The sequence below is a fragment of the Leopardus geoffroyi genome, chromosome B1, assembly GCF_018350155.1.
Source record: "Leopardus geoffroyi isolate Oge1 chromosome B1, O.geoffroyi_Oge1_pat1.0, whole genome shotgun sequence".
NCBI classification, from domain to species: Eukaryota; Metazoa; Chordata; class Mammalia; order Carnivora; family Felidae; genus Leopardus; species Leopardus geoffroyi.
This window is the reverse complement of record NC_059327.1, coordinates 82,447,407-82,456,150: the sequence shown is the minus strand read 5'-3', so window position 1 is coordinate 82,456,150 and position 8,744 is coordinate 82,447,407. Positions and strand designations below refer to the sequence as shown.

Sequence of the window (8,744 nt, the reverse complement as noted above, 5' to 3'; positions counted from 1 at the left end):
CACCTACAAGTGCTGTAACAATCCACCCCAGTAGGCTAGCTGTGCCATATAGTGGAGAACGGAGCTGTTACACTGAGCCCCACCCAACTGGGCCAACCTCATTCTTTAAGAACACAAGTCTCACTGCCTATTTAGATTATGGACTATAAAGTGCTACATAGTCTGACTTCTAGGAGAAAACAAAGTAATTTCAGTCCTATTTCCATCTGTTAGCAGGTCCATCTACTCAATTTTCTTTCTTTCTTTTCTCTTTTATATTTTTCCTTGAATACAGAAGGAAAAAATTCATTTTTATTTTATGTTTTTATTAAAAATATTTTTCTTTAGTTTTTTTACTATATTTTTTGCTTTTATGTAAATTTTTTCAAATTCTATTTTACTTCCATCATTTTATGTTAGTCTACTACAATGTATTCAGTTTTTCAAATTTTCAAACTATTTCTTTTTTTTCTTTTTCTCTTCTTCATTTCTTTTCTTTTTCTTGACTACAGAAAGAGAAAAAAAATATTTTTTTATTTTTAATTTTTATTAAAATATTTTTCTTTAATTTTTTTCCTACTATATTTTTTACTTTTGTGTAAAGGTTTTCAAATTCTATTTTACTCCCATCATCTCATTTTAGTCTACTTCAGTGTATTGATTTTTTCAAATTCTCAAACGATTTCCCCCCCCCCACCTTTTTTTTCTCTAATCTGTCAAACCACTTTCAACACCCAGACCAAAACACACCTAGGATCTAGCATCATTTATTTGATTTTTGTGTGTGTGTGTGTGTGTGTGTGTGTGTTTAATTTTCTAATTTTAATATTTTTTTAATTTTAATTTTTTCATTTTAATCTTTCTACCTCATTAATTCCTTTTCTCTCTTCAAAATGACAAAACAAAGGAATTCACCCCAAAGGAAAGAGCACGAAGAAACAACAGCCAGGGATTTAACCAACACAGATACAAGCAAGATGTCTGAACCGGAATTTAGAATCATGATAATATGAATACCAGCTGGAGTGGAAAATAGATTAAAATCCTTTTCCGCAGAGATAAAAGAAGTAAAAAATAGTCAGAATTAAATTAAAAATGCTATAACTGAGCTGCAATCACGGATGGATGCAGCAGTGGCAAGGATGGATGAGGCAGAACAGAGAATCAGTGATATAGAGGAAAAACTTATAGAGAATAGTGAAGCAGAAAAAAAGAGAGAGATTAAGGCAAAAGAGAATGATTTAAGATTTAGATAAATCAGTAACTCATTAAAAAGGAACAACATCAGAATCATAGGAGTCCCAGAAGAGGAAGAGAGAGAAATAGGGGTAGAAGGGTTATGTGAGCAAATCATAGTGGAAAACTTGCCTAACCTGGGGAAAGACACAGACATCAAAATCCAGGAAGCACAGAAGACCTCATTAGATTCAACAAAAAATGACCATCAACAAACCATATCATAGTCAAATTCACAAAATACTCAAGCAAGGAGACAATCATGAAAAGCAGCAAGGGAAAAAAAGTCCCTAACCTATAAGGGAAGACGGATCAGGTTGGCAGCAGACCTATCCACAGAAACTTGGCAGGCCAGAAAGGAGTGGCAGGATATATTCAATGTGCTGAATCAGAAAAATATGCAGCCAAGAATCCTTTATCCAGCAAGGCTGTCATTCAAAATAGAAGGAGAGAAAAAAGTTTCCCAGACAAACAAAAATTAAAGGATTTGTGACCACTAAACCAGCCCTGCAAGAAATTTTAAACCAGACAGAGACCCCACTAAAAAGGAGAACTATAAACCAATTTCCCTGATGAACGTGGATGCAAAATTCCTCAACAAGATATTAGCCAACCGGATCCAACAATATATTAAAAAAAATTATTCACCACGACCAAGTGGGATTTATACCTGGGATGCAGGGCTGGTTCAATATCTACAAAACAATTAACGGGAGTCATCACATCAATAAAAGAAAGGACAAGGACCATATGATCCTCTCAATATGTACAGAGAAAGCTTTTGACAAAATACAGCATCCTCTCTTGATAAACACCCTCAAGAAAGTAGGGATAGAAAGATCATAGCTTCAGATCATAAAAGCCATATATGAACAACCCAACGCTAATATCATCCTCAATGGGGAAAAACTGAGAGCTTTCCCCCTAAGGTCAGGAACAAGACAGGCATGTCCACTCTCGCCACTGTTATTCCATATAGAATTGGAAGTCTTGGCTTCTGCAATCAGGCAACACAAAGAAATAAAAGGCATCCAAATCAGCCAGGAGGAGGTCAAACTTTCACTCTTCGCAGATGACATGATACTCAATAGGGAAAACCCAAAAGATTCCACCAAAAAACCGCTAGAATTGATTCATGAATTCAGCAAAGTTGCAGGATATAAAATCAATGCACAGAAATTGATTGCATTCCTATACACCAACAATGAAGTGACAGAAAGAAAAATCAAGGAATTGATCCCATTTACAGTTGCACCAAAAACCATAAATACCTAGGAATAAATCTAACCAAAGAGGTGAAAAATCTATACACTGAAACTACAGAAAGCTTATGACAGAAATTGAAGAAGACACACACAAAAAAAGGAAAAAGATTCCATGTTCCTGGATAGGAAGAACAAATATTGTGAACACGTCGATACTACCCAAAGCAATCTACATATTCAATGCAATCCCTATCAAAATAACACCAGCATTCTTCCCAGAGCTAGAACAAATAATCCTAAAATTTGTAGGGAACCAGAAAAGACCCTGGATAGCCAAAGCAATCTTGAAAAAGAAAACCAAAGCAGGAGGCATCACAATCCCAGACTTCAAGCTGTACTACAAAGCTGTAATCATCAAGACAGTATGGTACTGGCACAAGAACAGACACTCAGATCAATGGAACAGAATGGAGAACCCAGAAATGGACCCACAAACATATGGCTAACTAATCTTTGACAAAGCAGGAAAGAATATTCAGTGGAATAAAGACAGTCTCTTCAGCAAGTGGTGCTGGGAACACTGGACAGCAACATGCAGAAGAATGAACCTGAACCACTTTCTTACACCATACACAAAAATAAACTCAAAATGGATGAAAGACCTCCATGTAAGACAGGAAGCCATCAAAATCCTCAAGGAGAAGGCAGGCAAAAACCTCTTTGATCTTGGCCACAGCAACTTCTTAACACGTCTCTGGACACAAGGGAAACAAAATAAAAAATGAACTACTGGGACCTCATCAAAATAAAAAGCTTCTGCACAACAAAGGAAACAATCAGCAAAACTAAAAGGCAACTGATGGAATGGGAGAAGATATTTGCAAATGACATATCAGATAAAGGGTTAGTATCCAAAATCTATAAAGAACTTCTCAAACTCAACGCCCAAAAAACAAATAATCCAGTGAAGAAATGGGCAAAAGACATGAATAGACACTTCTCCAAAGAAGACATCCAGATGGCCAACTGACACATGAAAAAATGCTCAACATCACTCATCATCAGGGAAATACAAATCAAAACCACAATGAGATACCACCTTACACCTGTCAGAATGGCTAACATTAACAACTCAGGCAACAACAGATGTTGGCAAGGATGCGGAGAAACAGGATCTCTCTTGCTTTGTTGTTGGGAAGGCAAGCTGGTACAGCCACTCTGGAAAACAGTATGGAGGTTCCTCAAAAAACTAAAAATAGAACTACCCTACAACCCAGCAATTGCACTACTAGGCATTTATCCACGGGATACAGGTGTGCTGTTTTGAAGGGACACATGCATCCCCATGTTTATAGCAGCACTATCAACAATAGCCAAAGTATGGAAAGAGCCCAAATGTCCATCGATGGATGAATGGATGAAGAAGACATGGTATATATATATATACACACAATGGAGTATTACTCAGCAATCAAAAAGAATGAAATCTTGCCATTTGCAACTATGTGAATAGAACTGGAGGGTATTATGCTAAGTGAAATTAGTCAGTCAGAGAAAGACAAAAATCATATGACTTCACTCATATGAGGACTTTAAGAGACATAACAGATAAACATAAGGGAAGGGAAACAAAAATAATATAAAAACAGGGAGGGGACAAAACAGAAGAGACTCATAAATATGGGGAACAAACTGAGGGTTCCTGGAGGGGTTGTGGGAGGGGGGATGGGCCAAATGGGTAAGGGGCACTAAAGAATCTACCTCTGAAATAATTTTTGCACTATATGCTAACTAATTTAGATGTAAATTTAAGAAAATAAAAAATAAAAGAAGTTAATAATAATAAAAAAAATAATCTACTTCTTAGAACAATTATTGTGCCAGTCAGGGTCTAGTCATGAGATTACCATACCACTCATTTGAACAGAAAGAATTTAACATAAAGAATTTGAAACTAAGTATAAGGATGTCATTGAGTGGGTCATTGAACAGATAACAAGAAAACCCTAAGGTAACTTGATAGGCAAAAGGAACCCTGAAGTATCAAGGAAATAGCAACTGAAGGAAGCAGGTGCTACCCTTAGGGCTAACAGATGAGTCTGGTTCTGAAAATGTTTGAAAAACCAGTTGACCTGCAGCTGCAGGATGGCCCTGCTCTAGATGGGTTGAAGAGGCACTGCTAGCGGCATGCACACAGAAATCAACAGCCTGCAGTTGCAAACCTTCAGCTCTAAGAGGAATACGCTAAAAGAAGCAAACCTTCAGCTATGAGAAGATCTGAGGATCTCATGTGGAACATGGTGACTATCGGTGTTATTATATAATTGGAATTTGCTAAGACGGGAGAATTTAAATATTCTCACCAAAAAGGGGGGAGAGAAGGGAAAATACGTGAGGTGATGGATGTGTAAATGTACTCAATAGGGGGGATCCTTTTACATTGTATACATATATGACATGCACTTTAAATATCTTACTATTTTATACTCCACTTATATAAAGCTCAATAGAGCTGAGATTTTAAAATAGAAAAAGGCAGGGCTCCTGGGTGGCTCAGTGAGTTAAGCATCCGAGTCTTGATTTCGGCTCAGGTAATGATCTCACAGTTCATGGGTTCGAGCCCTGAATCAAGCTCCGTGCGGACAGTAAGGAGCCTACTTGGGATTCCCTCTCTTCCTCACTCTTTGTCCCTGTACTGCTCACATGCTCTCTGTCTCTCTCTCAAAATAAACTTTTTTTTTAAAGGCATGCAAGGACCCCACAGGAAATGAGCACAACACGGCAGTTCCTTCTTCATCCAACAACCTCATGGTTCTTTTCTCACTCCCCTGTTATCAGAGCCAAATAAGAAAACAACTCTCAAAATTTGCATTTCCAAAATCCAGTCTAGCATCACACAGCAGAGTCCAGGAGGCTGAGTTTGAAGTTAAAAGTAAAATTATGTGAAAACTGACACAGTTGATAAATGATTAAATTTTTTTGCAATAACCCCTTTTAGCACCAATATGTTAATACATGCTTAATGAATAATTAAGTACTAAGTTTCCATTTCTCAAGAGAGTTGATAAACATGTGAACTGCACAAAATATTTGTGCAGGCTGTATGTAGAGATAAAACTAATCACATAAAAGCTGGAAGAAATAGATATGCTGAAGGTAGAAGCATCTAATTCAAAAGATAATGATTATTTTTAGAAAACCGTACCCAAATATCTCAATTTCACAGGTGCATCTGCAGAAAATGTGTTTATTTATCACTCTGAAGCATGACTTTTCACTGAGATCAAATTACTTTCCTTCTAAATTGATTTCATTCATTTTTTGGAATCTGAGTGTTCCTTGTATCCCCATGGAAAGGGAAGTGATAGCTGTAATATGTTGGTTTCATTGGCAAAGGAAAATGTCTGTAAACAGTTAAAGGGTGCCATTTTGTAAAAGTTTAATCACATGCTTCATGCAGTCAGTTATTTCTATTATGGTTGGGTTTCTTTCATTAAATTCACATAACAAAGTAAAGCTTTGGAAGGTCAGTCTGTTGAAGATAAGTCTACTGTATGTTCAGTTAAAAGTTCAACACTAAATATACAATTATTTGTTTTTGCAATATTAATGTGGATACAAATTTAGCAGAGCCCTGTACATCACAGGTAAAGTAATGGTCTTACTAAATTAAGAAACTTACAGAGAAAAATACTCTTGGAGTTGGCTCTGGCACACAAATAAGTTATAATTTTCTCCAACAAACTGTCAATAGTCTACCATTTGAAATAGAAACTACAGGGGCGCCTGGGTGGCTCAGACGGTTGAGCCTCCGACTTCGGCTCACAGGCCATGATCTTACCCTTTGTGGGTTTGAGCCTGCGTCAGGCTCTGCACTGACAGCTCAGAGCCTGGAGCCTGTTTCAAATTCTGTGTCTCCCTCTCTCTCTGCCTCTCCTCTGTTCACGCTCTGTCTCTGTCACAGAAAATAAGTAAACATTGAAATAGAAACTACAGATGTCAAAATTTATAAACATTAAAGTACTATAAAAATTTCATGATGAAGCTTATGTTAAGTATCCGAAATGTATTTTTGCAAGGTCATAAGTGCATTCTCTCTTTGCTGTTCATCCACAGATTTTAGAAATGTTTCAGCCTTTAAGAGAACTATTTTGTAAATCAACCTACAAGTCCTGTAATGGCATTGAATATTTTCTTCTTGTTTTTAATGGATCAGTTATTTAATTAGGTTCTTTGTAAGAAATTTAGAACACCAATCTGTGAGGGTAAACTCCATTCCGGAGGGAATACACAAAGCGGAGGTAACCCTGAAGCTGAAGAACAGCTTTGATTTCTGGCAGAATTTGCAAGTCCACAGCTTTCTCATCAACCTTGCGCTGCTCTGTAATCTCATATTTCTCTTTCTCTGTGTCGAAGATGTCACATTGCAGGTGTCTGGGTTTACACGGCTTCCTCTTCTTAAGGTAAGCATCGGTGAGGTGTTTGGGGATTTTCGCACTGCTGGTATCAATTTTGGTGGAGGTGGCAATGACTAATTTCTGGTATGTTCTACGAAGAGGGACTCGATTGAGGGACAGAGGTCCGGTCACAAGTAACAAGCCACGCTCAGTTGCTTCAGGAAAACCACCCTGTTTCCTCTGTGGTGCCCAGAGAGGACGATTAAAGTGGTCCCTTGCAGTTTCCTCACCTGCTGACTGAAAGGTGTTTTGCCATGGCTCAACAGCTTCTGAGCACACCTCCTGTAGGATGATGCCCAGGCATTTTGCGAAGTTTAACCACTCAGATACCACCATTCTTGCCACCACCAACTGGTTTTGTGACAGTAGCAGAACTTCTTTTTCTTTTCAAGCCTGGATTTAGCTGCTGAATACTTCCTCTTGTACACAGCCTGTCTCGAATACATAGCCGATTGGGAGTATCTACCACTTCCTCTGACCAGGACAGGGTCTAGGCTGCAGTGGGGCTTCCCCTTCTTTGACGTTTTAGCCTTGAGGTTGCCCTTCTTAACGTTGCCACCAGCATCCGCCTTCTTGGCTTCAGGTTTCTTCTTCTTAGTATCGGGCTTCTCAGCTTTTTCACCCAGCATCTTGCAAGATGGGAAAGAATGGCATTGAATATTCTCTGAAAGAACTCTGCATTTAAGAAAAATGTTTGGAAATCTATTATCAAAATGTCCAGTGAATTGAAGCCAAAAACTAGTTTTTGCAATAGCTCCAAACAAAGGCAAATTTATCCCTACAAAAACGGGGACATGAACAAATTAAATGATGAGGCCTCAAACAGTGTGCAAGATTTAATTTTAAAATTCTGTAAAAGCCTTTGAAATGACTTGCAGAAAAAAATCTTTTGATCCAGTTCCTTTTTTTGTAATTGGATTATATTATGTACTGAAATGCAACGAAATTGAAAAGACCTATGATTTTGCAGCATCTGTTTTGCAAAACACTAAAAATATTATAAATGGAGAATTTATTTTATGAACTTTATAAGGCAGATTTTTAGAGGGTAAAGCTTTATAGGGTATATTTGTAGAAAAGGAAAACTCTAAACTGAGACAAAAGACAGTGTCTATAAAAATGTTTAAACTGATACATTTACATATTTCATTAAAAGTAGAATTGAGACTATCTTCCACTTGGAATTTGTCTCTGAACTTACTAGGTAATTCAGAACCTCTAAATATTTCCTCAAATAAAATATTACATGACCAAAAAATCCCATATAGTCTACAAAAAAAAAGTAAAAACATGTCGTTTTCAAGTGTATTAATATAATATTAACTGAAGATTTTAGGCAATTTTTGAAAAATTAAAAATTTAAAACCGTATTAAAATAATAATACATCCTGCAGAAAAATATTAGTGAATTAATATTAGAGAGATATATGGTTTGTGCTAATTTTTTGTTTAGACAATCAATATAATTTTTATAGTTTGCTTTTCTCTACAAGAAAATGTGTCATACTACTTTTTAGAAAAAAAATTATCTTTGAAAATAATTTTTATGAAAACTATTTTATACATCAGCCAATATAAATAATATGGTGAATTAACTGTTCAATGAATAAATATTTCAAATATAAAATTATAATCAATTTTAATGTATCCTTTCATTCTCAAAAGTGTCTTGACTTGCTGTCTTATTCTGCTCAGGTTACCATCACAGAATATTATAGACTGGATGGCTTACCAACAGATATTTATTTTTTCACAGTTCTGGAAGCTACAAGTCTAAGATCAGGGTACCAGTATGTTTGGGTTCTGGATTCTGGTGAAAGTTCTCTTAGCTTGCAGATGGCTGCCTTCTGTCTGTGTCCTCATACCT

The 8,744-nt window shown here is 36.6% G+C and overlaps 1 pseudogene; it reads right to left on the bottom strand.

The window, feature by feature from the left end:
* Positions 1-6,362: 6,362 nt before the first annotated feature.
* On the bottom strand, positions 6,363-7,526 carry LOC123582963 (annotated as a pseudogene).
* Between the last annotated feature and the right edge of the window lie 1,218 nt (positions 7,527-8,744).